At 46.0% G+C, this 17,390-nt stretch overlaps 1 pseudogene; it reads right to left on the reverse strand.

Moving 5' to 3' along the window:
• Positions 1 to 1,239: 1,239 nt before the first annotated feature.
• Positions 1,240 to 15,202, reverse strand: LOC140711612 (U1 small nuclear ribonucleoprotein C-like; annotated as a pseudogene).
• Between the last annotated feature and the right edge of the window lie 2,188 nt (positions 15,203 to 17,390).

Raw genomic sequence — 17,390 nt, forward strand, 5'->3', positions numbered from 1 at the left:
GAACTGTTGATATGATCTGCCCACCTCGGCCTCCCAAAGTGCTGGGATTACAGGCCTGAGCCACCATGCCCAGCCACCCTCTGGTCTTTAGCAGAGCCTTCACGTCACAGATTCCTGGGCCCCTTTTTCCTCTGTCCTTATCATCCCTTAACTGGTTCTTTCCTAGCAATCGATGAACAGTTCTACTTTTTAACAGCCTTTCCCCTCAACCTCACATACCTTATATCTCCTAAAACTAATTTTATCTGTTCCCTGACTCCAAATCTCAGTTAATGACATCAGCATCCATTGGAATGCCTAAGCCAGAAATGTAGGCATCATTCTCGATTCCTTCCTCCCAACACTTTCTCATCTGGCTCATCTCTAGCCTTGTAAATGCTACCCTATAAACACCTCTCCAATTCTCCCCCTTTTCTCAACTGTCTCCACCTTCAGCCACCATCCTTCTCTCCAGGGTCAGCCCAGTGCCGTCTGGACTACTTGCTCCTCTTGCAGGGTTGCCAGCCTCCCCTACCTTCCATTCATGGATTCTCTGCACAGCACCCAGAGACAATTGCATAGACAAAGTCACCTCTGCCACTCTCCTGCTTCATACCCTGCAGTGCCTCTGCCTTGCTCCCAAAAGCCTTTGGTGACATAATTCTGCTCACCTCTCCAGCCTCATTTCCTCCTCCCCCCAGGAACCCCTTCCCTGCTACCACCCAGTTGAGCCAGTCCTTCTCACTCTTCTGCCATCAATTTGGATGTCACCTGGCCTAGGACGTCTCTTTCAACCTCTCCTATACACATAGACCCAGAGCTTCTGCTAGTAGCATTTATCTCACCATAATTATAGTTGTTGACTTGTCTAATTTTTTTTAATTAACTGAGCTATTTATTATTTTAACCAATAAAAGCTCTATAAGTACTAGATTTAGTCCTGCACAAGATGACTTTACTAGTAAAGGGAGGATGCCCAGAGAGATTTACCATATAGCTAAGGAAAAAGAATCTCACGCAGAGGACATTCTGAAGAGATAATGAGCTAGAGAAACAGAACTGGAATGTTTCATTTCTTTTATAATACACAGAGAATACAGAGGGGAGGAAAAAGGGAATACACTTTTAACTAAACGAGTTGACAATTTTATTTTCACATTTCCCAATACAAATGAAAACTGCGTCTTTTCTGTTCCACTTCTCCCCTCCAAAACTATTCTCTTTGATAGGACAGGGAAGCAAGACTTCCTTATACTGTTTAGAAAACCCAGCATCACAGCAGCATGATCTCCTGGTGAAGCAGAACAGGTAACATAAAACTGATACAATGAGCCCTCCCCCCTATCCTTATCTGTCTGGTCGAGTCATTCTGGGCCAAGTGGGCACCATCATGGGACGGGCAGGAGGTCTCATCATTGGGGGCCCAGGCATCATTGGCCTGTGGCCTCCCATAGGCGGCCTCATTCCAGGAGCAGGGCCCACTGGTGTCATGCCAGGAGGAGGAGGGCCCATCATTGGCATCATGGGAGGACCCCTCATATGGGGTGCTGGCATCATACCAGGGTGAGGAAGACCCGGAAGACTAGGGGGAGGTGGTATCATCGCTCCTGCAAGAGGAGGAGCAGAGGATGGAGCAGGAGGTATCTTTCCTTGTTGAAATGCAGCCATTGTTTTGTCAATTAGGCTCTGAGCCTGCTTTTCTATCCATTTCTGATAGTAGTCTTTCACATTCTCTTTGTGTTTCCTACCACTGCAGTGTGTCTTTCTCACAGATGGAGAGTCATGGGTGAGGTAATGTATTGCAGTAGTCACAATAAGACTTGGGCACGTTGCTCTGCAGGCTGTTGGCCACTCCATTCCATGACACCCAGAAATGACCGACTTGTCTAATTTTACTAAAGCAAAGCTCTAGCTCCTTGAGGATGGGGACTGTTTTAAGTTTGTCTTAATTATCTGTACATCTTCTTTTCTCTGTATCTGGCATTTGACAAAACCTTAGTAACTATAAGTTGGATGAATGAATGACCCAGCAAGACCATGAGGAGTGGCTAGAAGCTCATCAGAAGGATTTGAGTTTCAGAATAGAAAATGTTTTCCTCATTAAGGGGCCAGGCTGGTGGCAGAGGTAGACTGAAAGTGTGCAGAGGGAGCCCCCGAGAGCTGACTCATGCTTGCTGAACACCAGTGCTGTGCTAGCCTCTGTTGCTGTTAATTATTTTTTCTTACACATCATAGGAATCCTTTAAGGTAGATTCTGTTTTTGTTTCCACTTTAAAGACAAGAAAACTGAGGCCCAGATTTGCTGAAAGTCACATAGTGGCAATGCTAAGATTCAGATATTGTCTATACACCTTTCTCTGGGCTACAATAAGTCTGTAGTTTTCAGGCCGGGCGCGGTGGCTCAAGCCTGTAATCCCAGCACTTTGGGAGGCCGAGACGGGTGGATCACGAGCGCAGGAGATCAAGACCATCCTGGCTAACACGGTGAAACCCCGTCTCTACTAAAAATACAAAAAACTAGCTGGGCGAGGTGGCGGGCGCCTGTAGTCCCAGCTACTGGGGAGGCTGAGGCAGGAGAATGGCGGGAACCCGGGAGGCGGAGCTTGCAGTGAGCTGAGATCCGGCCACTGCACTCCAGCCTGGGCGACAGAGCGAGACTCCATCTCAAAAAAAAAAAAAAAAGTCTGTAGTTTTCTTTTGCAGGTTCTTTGATAAGACTCACCTTGAATCTTTAGGAAACTGCCTACGACTTCATATGCAGAGAAAAAACTAGCAAACAGCTTGGAAAAAGAGCAAATTTCCCACCAGACTTGGGACTGTCATGCTAGAAGTTTGGGTATTTTTGCTTAATATTTAGATAAATTCAGATTCAGTAATTATGAAATTTGAGAGCTGGAAGTTATCTTAGAAATCTTTGAGTCCAGTTCCTTGAACACCTGAAGGGGCCAGTGACTTGCTGAAGGCCACTCAGCTACTGGTGGAGCCAGAATTGAAACACTGGGTCTCTCTCTGACCTTTCTGCAGAGCTATGCATGTTTTGCCTTTTTGGTGCTTGATTTTGCTTATTGGAGTCTCTTGGTAAAACATCTCTCTTAAAACTTCAAACTGGGTGGGACGCTGTAGCTCACACCTGTAATCCTAGCGCTCTGGGAGGCGGAGGTGGGAGGATTGCTTGAGGCCAGGAGTGCAAGACCGGCAAAGGCAACATAGTGAGACCCCTATCTCTACAAAAAATTTAAAAATTAACCAGCCGTGGTGGCACGCACTTGTGGTCCCAGCTACTCAGAGGCTGAGACAGGAGGATTGCTTGAGCCCAGGAGGTCAAGGCTGCAGTGAGGTATAATTGTGCCACCGCACCCCAGCCTGGGTGACAGAGTGAGACCCTGTCTCTAAAAAACAAAACAAAGTAAAACCTTCAAACCGCACACTGCTTTGTCAAAGAAAGAATTTCAACTTTGCCGAATGGCCAGATGTGGTGCAACAGTGGGCCTGGACCCGCTCACTGGGACCAGGAAGTTCAGGGGTGCCAGAGAGCTCAGGGTGAGTTGGGGGTTGAGATGATGAGGGAAGCCCAGGAAGAAACATGCTGGAAGTGGGGCCTTCCTTTCACAAACATGAGGAGAAGACATACGGGGATTTCAGAAGGATTTCAGAAAGTTTTCTTGAATGCATACCAGATACTAGGAACTGGAGAAATTGCCCTCAAATGCTTACAATCCAGAAAGGCAGTAGGTGTGAGTACAGTCATGAGATGGGATGAAAATATAAAGGGAAAATACTCAGACAAGATGAGGGCGTGAAGGATTTTGCCTGGGAAAGTCAAGGAAGTTTTCCTGAAGGAAATGGACTCCTGAGTTGGGCCTTGGAGGAAAAATAGAAAGAAGAGAAAGTAGGCTTTTTTTTTTTTTTTTTTTTTGAGACAGGGTCTTGCTCTGTTGCACAGGCTGGAGTGAAGTGGTGTGATCTTCTCACCTCAGCCTCCCCAGCAGCTAGGACCACAGGTGTGCACCATCATGCCTGGTTAATTTTTTGATTTTTAGTAGAAACGAGGTCTCACTGTTGCCTAGGCTGGCTCAAACTCTTGGGCTTAAGTGATCCTTGCACCTCAGCATTCCAAAGTACTGGGCTTAGAAGCTTGAGCCACAGCAGCCCCCAGCCAGAAGCAGACAATTTCAGACAGAGGGAAGAACGAGGGCAAGGTTGGAAGGGCTGGCAGGGCATGATACAAATCAGAGCACTGGTTCTCAAAGTGTAGTACCTGGAACAATAGCAACTGCATGACCTAGGAAAGTGTAAATAATGCAAATGATTGGGCCTCCACTGCAGACCTATAAAACTGGAATTGCTGGGGATGGGTTTTGCACTGTGTTTCATAAGGTCTCTCAGTGACTCTGATGAGCCTTAAAGGTTGAGTCCCAAGCTTGGCACAGTAGCTCATGCCTGTAATCCCAGCACTTTGGGAGGTTGAGGCGGGGATTGCTTGAGCTCAGGATTTCAAGACCAGCCTTGGTAACATAGAGAAACCTCATTTCTACAAAAAATACAGAAAATTAGCTGGGCATGGTAGTGTACACCTGGAGTCCCAGCTACTTGGGAGGCTGAGAGGGTGAGAGGATTACTTGAATCTAGGAGGTGGAGCCTGCAGTGAGCCATGATCGCGCCATTGTACTCCAGCCTGGGCGACAGAATGAGACTCTGTCTCAAAAAAGAAAAGTGAGGTTGATTTCCACTGAATTTGATAATTTCTAATGGGAGCCTAACTGCTCCCATGGTAGGGCTTTGGGATGGCAGGGACAGGTGTGGACAGAGTGTGGGGCCTACACTCTGTTTCCCGCCTTAAATGCCTCGTGGCTCCTGTGGCTCTCTGACTCAGTCAAGTGTTATACACCGCACTGTGTGCCTACAGACATAACCTTCCTCTCTCATCTGTGAGGTCCTAGACAGTAGGGCTTCTCCACGATCCTCAGAGCTGACCACACCAGCACCAAGAGTTCCAGAAGCTTCATCATGTCTACCACGCACAGAGCCCTATAAGGGGTCTCTTCTTGGCCTCTCCACCTGCTTTCTGTCCTTTGTGACCCCAATGTTACTCTCTCAACCAACCAGTTGTTGAAAATTGACATACACAGCCCTGCTCTTGGCACTGTCTATACCCCTGCCTGGCGTTTTCTCCATCACATGAATCAACATCAAGCCTATGTTTTACTTTTCATTTTCCTTCCTTCCTTCCTTCCTTCCTTCCTTCCTTCCTTCCTTCCTTCCTTCCTTCCTTCCTTCCTTCCTTTCTTTCTTTCTTTCTTTCTTTCTTTCTTTCTTTCTTTCTTTCTTTCTCTTTCTTTCCTTCCTTCCTTCCTTCCTTCCTTCCTTCCTTCCTTCCTTCCTTCCTTCCTTCCTTCTTTCTGTCTTTTCTTTCTTTTTCTTTTTCTTTCTTTCTTTTTTTTTTTTTTTTGAGACAGAGTCTCACTCTGTCACCCAGGCTGGAGTGCAGTGGCCAAACTCGGCTCACTGCGACCTCCGCATCCTGAGTCCAAGTCATCCTCCTGCCTCAGCCTCCGGAGTAGCTAAGATTACAGGCACTCACCACCACGCCTGGCTAACTTTTGTATTTTTAGTAGAGATGGGGTTTCGCCATGTTGGCCAGGCTGGTCTTGAACTCCTGACTCAGGTGATCTATCTGCCTCAGCCTCCCGAAGTGCTGGGATTACAGGCATGAGCCACCACATCTGGCCAACTTTGTTTCTTGTCAGCCATCCCAGCCCCCAGGAGAATGTGAGGCAAAGACTTGTGTTGTTTCTATTTCACCATTGTATTCTCTATGCCAGGACAGAGTGTGATCTATATGAGGTGACCTGTTTGTCAGATGAATGAATGGTTTCTATCATGTGACTCTGCATATGTGGCTTCAGGTAAATTAATTGATTAAGCCAGGAATTAGTGCCCTTACTCCAAGGCAGATTCCCACTGGTTGGCCCATGTCTTGTGAGGGTGTCTGGCATGAGAGCTCTGTCATGGTGACAGGTGGAACCCATAAACCCTACTGGTAGGCAGTTCGTGAGACTCTGAGAGGGAAGCTAATAGTAGGATGGGATTGAAGAAAGGGGCCACAGAGAAAAGGCCGCAGAAGCTGTGGCACACAGGCGGATAGCAGAGACTTTAGTCAGCAGGGACAGAAGCAACGGAAGCAGAGATAGAAAAATGATGAGTCATCCTAATGACAGAGAACTCCAGCCTGATAACCCCAGAGAATGGCTCAGAAACCGGTTGAGATGCAAGGGCTACTGCAGGGCTACTAGAGCTGCTCTAACATCTCAAACCATGTCCTGCATGTCAGCAAAGCCCGGCCTGGTGGCTGGTTTGCTCGCTCTTACTTCTCTGCATATCCTAAAAGCAGCTTGCCATTAACCAAGAGAGACTGAGGGGCCTCTGGCCCCTTCAACAAAGTCCCTGGCAGCAAGAGCCCAAGGACCAGCCTGGCCCTTGCCTGGTAGGGGCTCCCAGGGATTGGGTTGGGCTGGCCCTCACCTCCCGTGGGGAAGGCACCTGCACAGGGGTGGAAGTTCTCAGGTCAGGCTAGGGCAGATGACTTTGCTCATTCCAGGAAGCAGTGCTCAGCTGAGCAGTTTCCCTTCAAAGCATGGCAGTGCTCATGGGAAATCTATGCAATCCCACTTTCAACGTACTCTTTCTCTGTAATGCTGTGGAGAGAAAAGGTCGGAGTGAGGCCTTGTTGCTAAGCCAAGTCAGCAAACAAAATCCCTTGTTTGCTGTTTCAGCGTGGCCCTGGAGAGGCTCCTTTGAGGCTGCCGGGGTGAGGTGGGGGAGTCAGAAGGTGGAGCGTATGCAGGGAAAGGAACATTGCCCCTGTCCTTCCTGCTCTGGGACCTGTTTGTTACTTGGTCTACCACAGGGGCTGGCCCCCTTCCTACTGCCTGCCATTCATTTACTGTCCTGAGTCTTTTCCCAAGGACATACTTGGAAAGCTTCCCACCTGTCCAGATACAATTTTTCAATATGCTAGTTGTGTTATTATACACACACACATATATATTTTTTCTTTTATATTTATAAATAAATATATATGTATTTTCATGTGTTTGTTTCATTTTGTTTTTTAAAATAGAGTCTTGCTCTATTGTCCAGGCTGGAGGGCAGTGGCACAAATCAGGGCTCACTGCATTCTCAGCCTCTTGGGCTCAAGCAATCCTCCCACCTTAACCTCTCAAGTAGCTGGGAATACAGGCGCATGTCACCATGCCCAACTAATTTTTTGATTTTTGTTTTTTACAGATGGGATCTCACTACATTGCCCAGCCTGGTCTCAAACTCCTTGGCTCAAGTAATCCTCCTGTGTTGACCTCCCAATGTGCTGGGATGACAGGTGTCAGCCACCACACCCAGCCACAAACATTGGTTTTCACACACAGTTCCTGGCTCGTAACTCCCACAGCCCTTATTACTGTAAAAAGAATATCTCTCTCTGATCTTTCCCTGCCCTCCTTTGACCTCCCCATAGCAGGACCCTAATCTGATTGTGGGTCATGAGACCCTCATTCCAGAGAGGGTCCTGCCCCATACCCTAGAGGTAGAAATGTTGTACGGAGAGGCCAGGAAGAATCTGAACAGACAGGACTTGCAGGGTTTAGATCATAGCTTTTTTTTTTTTTTTTTTTTTTTTTTGAGACAGAGTCTCACTCTGTCACCAGGTTGGAGTGCAGTGGCGTGATCTTGGCTCACTGTAACCTCTGCCTACTGGGTTCAAGCGAATCTCCTGCCTCAGCCTCCCAAGTAGCTGGGACTACAGGTGCACACCACCACGTCTAGCTAATTTTTGTATTTTTAGTAGAGATGGGGTTTCACCATGTTGGCCAGGATGGTCTCGATCTCTTGACCTTGTGATCCACCCACCTTGGCCTCTCAAAGTGCTGGGATTACAGGTGTGAGCCACTGTGCCCGACCAGATCATATCCTTTTTGTCCAATCACATTTCAACGAGGTTATCCATACTTCAATCATGCCTATCCAATGAAGTCACCATAAAATGGCCCAGAAGACAGGGTTCAAGAACTTCTGGATAAGGCTGGGCATGGTGGCTCACACCTGTAATCCTAGCACTTTGGGAGGCCAAGGAGGGTGGATTACCTGATGTCAGGAGTTTGAGACCAGCCTGGCCAACATGGTGAAACCTCTCCTCTACTAAAAATACAAAAATTAGCTGGGTATGGTGGCATACACCTGTAATCCCAGCTACTTGGGAGGCTGAGGTACGAGAATCTCTTGAACCCAGGAGGCAGAGGTTGCAGAGAGCCGAGATCATGCCACTGCACTCCAGCCTGGGTGACAGAGCCAGACTCTGTCTCAAAAAAAAAGACTGAGTGCAGTGGCTCATGCCTGTAATCCCCGCATTTTGGGAGGCCGAGGCAGGCGGATCACCTAAGTCTGGGAGTTGAAGACCAGCCTGACCAACATGGAAAAGCCCTGTCTCTACTAAAAATACAAAATTAGCTGGGTGTGGTGGCAGGTGCCTGTAATCCCAGCTAGTCAGGAGGCTGAGGCAAGAGAATTGCTTGAACCTGGGAGGTGGAGGTTGCTGTGAGCCGAGATCACGCCATTGCACTCTAGCCTGGGAAAGAAGAGTGAAACTCTGTCTCAAAACAAAACAAAACAAAAACCTTCTGGGTAGCCAAACATGTGGAGGTTTCTGGGAAGGTGAACAGTTAACAAGAACTCATGCAAGAGCCAGGAGAGTGGCCCATCCCAACACCATGAGGACAGAAGTGCCTGCACTCAGACCTTACCGTATGTATCTTTTCATGTAGTTGTTTATTTGTATCCATTAAAATATCCTTAGGAATAATCCAGTAAATGTAAGTAATTGTTTCCTCGAGTTCTGTGAGCTACTCTAGCAAATAAATCGCAATCAAAGACTGGGTTGTTGGAACCCCAACTTGAAGCTGGTCAGTCAGAGGTTGTGAATGCCTGGGCTTGTCACTGGTGTCTGAAGTGGGAGGTGAATTTTTGGCACTGAGCCCTTGGTCTGTGGGATCTGACGTTATCTCCGGGGAGACAGTATCAGAAGTGAATTGGAGGGCACCCAGCTGGTGTGTGCTGCAGTATCGATTGCTTGCTTGTAGTGGGGACAATCCCCCACATTTCATCACAGAAGTTTTCTGTGTTTTATTGTTGTGTGGTGTGACAGCAGAGGAAAAAATTTGAGTTTTTCCTACCGCTAGTGCAATTCCAAAACGTCTTACTTTGGTTCTGCCCAACATTGAGATGGTTGGGGGTCATTCATTCTTCTCAGATACAAAATATTCTGTTCAGATAGCATGATAACAAAAGCTCACTCATTCCATAAATGTTTATTAAGTTTCATTAAGTGTCAGGAGCTAGACCAGATATTGAGGAAACAGCAATGACAAGAGAGAAATTCTTGCTTTTATTGAGTCTCAGCCAACAGGAAAGACAGATATTAAACAAATAATTATAAACAGGAGGAATATTTTGAAAGAGGAAGCACAAGGTGTAATAGCAAGGAGCTTATAACAGAGGAAGCTGGATGCAGTGTGGGAGTCTGAAAAAACTTCCTTGAGGAGCAGACATTTCAGCTAGGCCGAGAGGATGTAGAGGGGGTATTCCAGACAGAAAACATCACAGGTTTGTAGGTCTAAAAGAGAAATAGAGAGAGCAAGAGCAAGAGAGATGTTTGAAGAAAATAGAAGTTCTGGCTGGGCGTGGTGGCTCATGCCTGTAATCCCAGCACTTTGGGAGCCTGGCGGGGCCGGGGGCGGATCACAAGGTCAGGAGTTCGAGACCAGACTGACCAACACGGTGAAACCCCGTCTTTACTGAAAATACAAAAATTAGCCAACCATGGTGGCGGGTACCTGTAATCCCAGCCACTCAGGAGGCTGAGGCAGGAGAATCACTTGAACCCGGGAGGTGGAGGTTGCAGTGAGCCGACGAGATCACGCCACTGCCACTGCACTCCAGCCTGGGGACAGAGAGAGACCTGTCTCAAAAAAAAAAAAAAAAAAAAAAGAAAGAAAATAGAAGTCCTGAATGGTTGAACTATAGAGAGGGAGGTGGAATCAGTGAGAGACATCAAATACATTTTGAGGGGAAATTGAAGAGTCTTTGCTCTTCATATCCTCCAAAACTTGGCATTTGATAGACAAATGGCCTTCTCTCCTCCAACTCTACATGACAAACGTTTTTACCAGTTTAGAAACAAATAGACAAACAACCTACTATGATCTGAATGTTTTCCATGTTCATGGTGCATCCAGAGAAAAGTTGGCCATGTCGCCTGTCGTCCTGGCTAAGCTAATTGGTAAGGAGAAGATACCTGACCCAGAAAAAGCCAATCTGTAGGCTGGTCAGTGACCTGTGAAAACAGCTTGCTACAAAAGCTTTGTGAAACAGAGGCAGCTTAGACTACAAACCAATAAGAATGTCTCTCTTGGAGCATTTGAATACAAAGCATCAAAGCCAGTTAGTCAACAGCTGCAGGAACAGGAGAAACAGAGGCAGAGTCGCCAAGACAATGTAATGGTGAAACCCTTAAGTAGGAAATCCCCAAAACCTGCGACTGAGGGTCTTCAGGTCCCCAAAGTACAGTTCCATTGCCGTAAGACCTGGCTGTCCGTGGATTTCCCTAAGGCCTGGCTGTGGGGCTGAGGGTCTTATTTTCCTGTCTCCCCACATGTCCCTACGGAAATCCTCACTCACCTCTGGATCATGCTCCATACAGTGGTGTTTGGGTCCTATCAGCGTTCTTTATCGCTGACCGGGCTAAGTCAGTGTTAGGGCCATCTGGAGATGCAGCCTTGATGTTTTCATGAATAATGGCTCTGTACCCTCTAATAACATTCAGTACCAGGTGGAGGGAGAAAGGAAATTAATCTTGCTGAGTACCCACTATGCGCAGGCAAGATATCAGTTGTCCTTATAACTATCCTAAGAGGTACAATTGACCTCATTTGATAGCTGGTAGAAGACAGAATCAAGACCCAAACCCAGGTCTTTCTCCCATCTTCCAGACTATTTTTGCTACATTGTGTTGCCTCCTTCTTTCATTTAAATATATATTTATGGGCCAGGTGTGGTGGCTGAAGTCTGTAATCCCAGCACTTTGGGTCAAGGCAGGACTGGGCCACAGAGCAAGAACCCCATCTCTACAAAAATACACGCGCGCGCGCGCGCACACACACACACACTGCTCTCAAGGGGTTCTACCTTATTTACATCTTTGCTGTTTTGGCAAAACTGCAGAATTGCTTGACAAATTGCTTTGTTTTAGCAACTCTATTTGTATCCTAACTCTTACAGAAGGCAATTATGAAAAATCAAGAAAGAAAACATTTTCATTTAGATTCAGTAGCCTCACAAAGATACTAGAAGTCTGCTAATATATTTTATTTTTGTATTAACATGTTTTAATTATCTATATTTGTTGTTATATTATGAAGTTCTATTAGCTTTTAATAATTCATAAATATAATTGAAATGGGTAATTCAGAAATAGGGTTGAAATTTACCTCAAAATCATTCACTTTAAAATGAAAAGCAATGTATTTTAGTTAACTCTTCAGAATGTGGTGTGAACATTACTTAGTGGTGACTGGATGTGTCTAACCATGGTCTACCCTTCCCTCTTGGAATTAGCAAATGAAAATCCCTGGATTAGATATGGATATGGTTAGTATGTTCACAATAAGCACAAGAGATGAAATGGATATGGCAATTTAAAGCTCAAGATGTGGAAACAGTGGTTCTCCATCACCCCCAGAGCATGTTAAAACAAAAATCAAAGAAGCAACATACACACAAAACCCTCTACCATGGTCCGGCTTCAAAAATCATTTTAGTAGGGTGGCGGCTTTTGTTTTAAAGGGAATGAAAAATGTATATTTTAATTACATATTAAAATTACTACTAGCTGGGCATGGCGGTGCATGCCTGTAGTTCTAGCTACTCAGGAGGCTGAGGCAGGAGGATCACTTGAGCTCAGGGGTTTGAGGTTACAGTGAGCTATGATTGCACCACTGTTCTCCAGCCTGGGTAACGAGTAAGACCTTGTCTTAAGAAAGAAAAGAAAAGAGAAAAGAAAATAAAAGAAAGAGAGAGGAAGGGAGGGAAGGAGGGAAGGAAGGAAGAAAAGAAGGAAGGAAGGAAGGAGGGAAGGAGGGAAGGAAGGAAGAAAAGAAGGAAGGAAGGAGGGAAGGAAGGAAGGAAAGAAGGAAGAAAAGAAGGAAGGAAGGAAGGAAGGAGGGAAGGAAGGAAGGAAGGAAGGAAAGGGAAGGGAGGGAAGGAGGGAGGGATACTAATAACCTTTCTCCCTTCACCTGGTACTGAATGTTATTAGAGGCATTATTCACGCAAACATCAAGGCCACACTTCCAGATAGCCCTAACACTGATTTCCCCCTCTCGGCAATGAGGAATGCTGATAGGTCCCAAACACCACTTTATGGAATGGGATCCAGAGGTGAATGAGGTTTTCTGTAGGGACACAGAAAATACAACTATAGGAAATTTTAAAAAGCATTTATTTATATAAACAAACAGAACGAGGAACATTATTTTCACATATCCATCCACAGTGCAGAAGTGAGAGCATCTCAGTGGAAATAGTGAAAACTTGTTTTATGCACAAATTTTTAATCAAACACAATTACTGCCAATTAACCAAAAGTGGCTTTCAGCCGTATTGACTAAAATGATTGTTTGAGATTCAGCTGTCGTGTCCACATTCCAGGCAGCCTGACCTTTCTGGAAGTTATACATGACACTTCTATTTACATCCCCTTTACTAGAACTTAGGCACATGGCTACTTCTGCCTGTGGCTATGTGGCTAGAAATAGGAAGTCTATTACTAAAAAAGAAGAAAACAGATACAGGGGCCACTAGCAGTGGCAGTTAGTGTCCTCAGGGGTTGGATGATATAAATATTCAGGAGGAAATGCTTTTTAAAATTAAACTCTCATTTATTACTCTAGGGCATAACATTGCCATTGGTCAGAGTGGAGAATAACTTCCCAAAGAGAAGGAATGCCTAGCAGGAGACAGAGAGGAATGCATTTTCAGGACAGAGTAGGGGCTCAGGTCTGACTGCCTGCTGTCAATGGTCAGACAGAGGAAACATTGCCTTCTCTGCAGCAGTGGTTCCTAGTACCAGCAGCTCAGGTCACCTGTTTCTTATCTCTTGGAATCAGGACAACTCATGAGTTTTGATGACTTAAAACTTGAAATCTGGATATTTAAAGGAGCCTACAGTGTTTTTAAACCAAACGATCACATTAGGTTAAGAAAATTACTGAATTTGCTGTATATCAACCTTGGGGGTAAGCTAGAGCTATGTGTTTTATATGATAGAGTTGATTCCGTTGAAAATAAGACAATTGGCCAGAAATAAAATTACACCTTCAGTTGATAGTGAAAAGGGGCTTTTAAATGAATCTTACTTTTCCCCAGATTAAACTGCAATTTGAAAATGGATTCAGTCATTTTATCTGCTCATTCACTAGGTCAAGCATTGATTGGGTATCTCTGAGTATTTGATGGATGTACAGAGATGACCTTAAAAAGCTTGTTTCTTGGCCGGGGGCGGTGGCTCATGCCTATAATCCCAGCACTTTGGGAGGCCCAGGTGGGCGGATCACCTGAGGTCAGAAGTTCAAAACCAGACTGGCCAACATGGCAAAACCCTGTCTGTACTAAAAATACAAAACATAGCCAGGCGTGGCAGTGGGCGCCTGTAATCCCAGCTACTCAGGAGGCTGAGGCACAAGAATCGCTTGAATCTGGGAGGCAGAGGTTGCAGTGAGCTGAGATTGCACCACTGCACTCCAGCCTGGATGACAGAGCAAGACTCTGTCTCAAAAAAAAAAAAAAAAAAATTGATTCTTTTATTTTCATTTATTACATTTTTTTCTTTTTTTAATAGAGATGAGGTCTCACTATGTTGCCCAGGCTGGTGTTGAACTCCTGGGCTCAAACAATGCTCCTGCCTCAACTTTCCAAAGTGCTGAAATTAGAGGCACACCATACCTGGCAGTTTGATTCTTTTGAAATCAATTTTGATTGATTTGCAGTTGTCCATGGTTTCTAGTGACACTCGAAGTTTCTTGGCTTTGTATTCAGCTGTGAAGGCAGTGTAATGGAAAGAACATTGAGTTAGTCTGGGGTGTTTTCCAAGACCAACAACCAATTCTCTGTGAACATTACATGAATATCCTAAAATGCAATTCAATTCTGACAATAACTACTGTCAGCTGAGAATGGCGAGGCCCATACATGTGGAAAAGAGAGTTTTCTTTCTCATAAAGCGTTGCAGCCTGCAGAGTGACAGGCTGGGAAGTGTAGGTGCTGGCAGGAAGCCAGAAACAGATGCTTCAAGGGAGTGGCAAAGGGCACAGGAATTTATACTGAGCAGGTTGGCTGAATATACATATTCAATAAGCTATAGCAGGAGTTGTGAATATTTATGAAAGGAGAAACATGAGCCTCATGCCCCTTTGTGGGTTCCATGTACAAAAACGGTGGTGATAGCATGATCTGAGGGTAGAGTTTTTGGCCCTCTGACCTCAAAAGATGAAGCAGAAGGCACAGAAACCCCTACTGCACATTCTTTGTAGACTGGCCAGAACCACTCCATGGTCAGTGGCCTCTTATCATGGCAGCCTCACATGGTTGGTTGACACGAGAGCCTTTTGAAAGGGCTGGTTTCTGGGAAGCCTGTATGAAAGAAAGCCTTATCATGCTTAGCTAGGGAGAGGGTATAATGAGGTGTGTCCAACCTCCTATCCCACCATGACAGAGAACTCAGTTTTCAAGGTTACTATGGGGTCTCTTTAACCAAGAGAGGGTCTGTTTAGTCCTTTGGGCAGTTTAGGATTTTATTGTTATTTCTCGCTGCCCAAAGCTATTACTAGCATAGACACCACAGGTTAAGGACTCAGTCCCACAAGGCTCCTCCCACTTCACATATCAATTACAAGTCTCAGGTTCTGGCACTTCTGGCTGTCCTTGCTACAAATCAAGAGTTACTATAACCCCCTCCCCCTATTCGATAATTTGAAATAATGGCTCACAGAACTCAGGGAAATACCTTACTTATGTCTATCAGTTTATTATAAAGGCTGCAACTCAGGAAGTCGAATGGAAGAGATGCACAGGGCGAGGTATGGGGATCAGGGAAAGCTTCTATGCCCTCTCCAGACATACCACCCTCCTAGCACCTCAGTGTATTCACCAACCCAGAAGAGCATCAAATCTCATTGCTCAAGAGTTGTTTGTTTTTTCCTTGAGACGGAGTCTCACTCTGTCGCCCAGGCTGGAGTGCAGTGGCACGATCTTGGCTTACTGCAACCGCCACCTCCCGGGTTCAAGCGATTCTCCTGCCTCAGTCTCCTGAGTAGCTGGGATTACAGGCATGCACCACCACGCCCAGCTAATTTTTGTATTATTATTATTCTTTTTAGAAAGAGTTTTGCTCTTTCTGCTTAGGCTGGAGTGCAATGGCACCATCTTGTCTCACCGCAAACTCCACCTCCTGGGTTCAAGAGATCCTCCCTGCCTCAGCCTCCCTAGTAGCTGGGATTACAGGCGCCTGCCACCATGCCCCACTAATTTGTGTGTGTGTGTGTGTGTGTGTGTGTGTGTGTGTGTGTGTGTGTGTATTTTTTTTTTCCCCCCCTTGAGACAGAGTCTTGTTCTGTCCCCATGCTGGAGTGCAGTGGCATTCTTGGCTCACTGCAACCTCCGAATCCTGGGTTCAAGCGATTCTCCTGCCTCAGTCTCCCGAGTAGCTGGGATTACAGGTACGTGCCACCATGCCCGGCTAATTTTTTTTTTGTATTTTTAGTAGAGACAGGCTTTCACCATGTTGGCTAGGATGGTCTTGATCTCCTGACCTTGTGATCCGCCCACCTTGGCCTCCCAAAGTGCTGGGATTACAGGCGTGAGCCACCGCGCCCGGCCAATTTTTTGTATTTTTAATAGAGATGGGGTTTCACCATGTTGGCCAGGCTGGTCTAGAACTCCTGACTTTGGGAGATCCTTACCCACCTCGGCCTCCCAAAGTACTGAGATCACAGGTGTGAGCCACTGCGCCTGGCCAATTTTTGTATTTTATTTATTTTTATTTATTTTTATTTTTTTGAGACGGAGTGTCACTCTTGTTGCCCAGGCTGGAGTATAATGGCGTGATCTCAGCTCACTGCAACCTCTGCCTCCTGGGTTCAATTACAGGTGTGTGCCACCATGCCTGGCTAATTTTGTATTTTTGGTAGAAACGGGGTTTCTCCATGTTGGTCAGTCTAGTCTCGAACTGCTGACCTCAGGTGATCTGCCCGTCTTGGCCTCCCAAAGTGCTGGGATTGTAGGGGTAAGCCACAGCGCCCAGCTGAAGTTTTGTATTTTTAGTAGAGTCAGGGCTTCACCATGTTGGCTAGGCTGGCCTCCAACTCCTGACCTCAGGTGATCCACCTGCCTCGGCCTCCCAAAGTGCTGGGATTGCAGGTGTGAGCCATCATGCCCGGCCAAGGAAATGTCAGGCGTTTTTAGGAGCCTTATGCCAGGAACCAGGGGCAAAGACCAAATACACATACGGCAGTTAGGAAAACCAGAGTTCAACAGCCTCCATGTAAACTTGGACAAGTCTCTTATTTTTGGGTCCTAGTTTCTTCAACCTTATTATTTATAGTTGAGTTAGGCAAGGGGTCTAAAGTCAAATGTCTGCAGTGGCCAGGCATGTGACATGAATGAAATGATCCTGACTTCAGAAAAAGGAAGGCAGAGTCTGTTCTGCTTTCCTCTTAACTCAGGCTTAAGGAAACAATAGCGCGTGGCTGGGTGCTGTGGCTCACGCCTGTAATCCCAGTACTTTGGGAGGTGGAGGCAGGCAGATCACCTGAGGTCAGGAGTTCGAGACCAGCCTGGTCAATGTGGTGAAACTTCGTCCTATTAAAAACACAAAAAATTAGCTAGACGTGGTGGCGGGCATGGGTAGTCCCAGCTACTTGGGAGGCTGAGGCAGGAGAATTACTTGAACCCAGGCGGCGCAGGCTGCAGTGAACCAAGATCATGCCACTGCACTCCAGCTTGGACGGCAGAGTGAAACTCCATCTCAAAAAAAGGAAAAAAAAAAAAGAAAGAAAAGAAAAGAAAAGAAAAAGAAAAACAACAGTGCAAGCCTAATAATAAACGGTCACCAATGCTCTGCTTCAAAACCATAGAAGCCACAGGAGCAGTGGAGACTGCAGTAAAGGGAAGAGGACACCTTCCAGGTGGGGCTGCCGTAGCTCATCTGTAGCTAGGACTGTGGGCCAAGTGCTCCTGGGCCTTCTGAGTTTTCAATGGAATTAAGAAATACGGATTGTTTTTCCTATGTGAAATCTTCTGCAGTTTAA

Source organism: Chlorocebus sabaeus, chromosome 4, assembly GCF_047675955.1.
Source record: "Chlorocebus sabaeus isolate Y175 chromosome 4, mChlSab1.0.hap1, whole genome shotgun sequence".
In the NCBI taxonomy this organism is placed as follows: domain Eukaryota; kingdom Metazoa; phylum Chordata; class Mammalia; order Primates; family Cercopithecidae; genus Chlorocebus; species Chlorocebus sabaeus.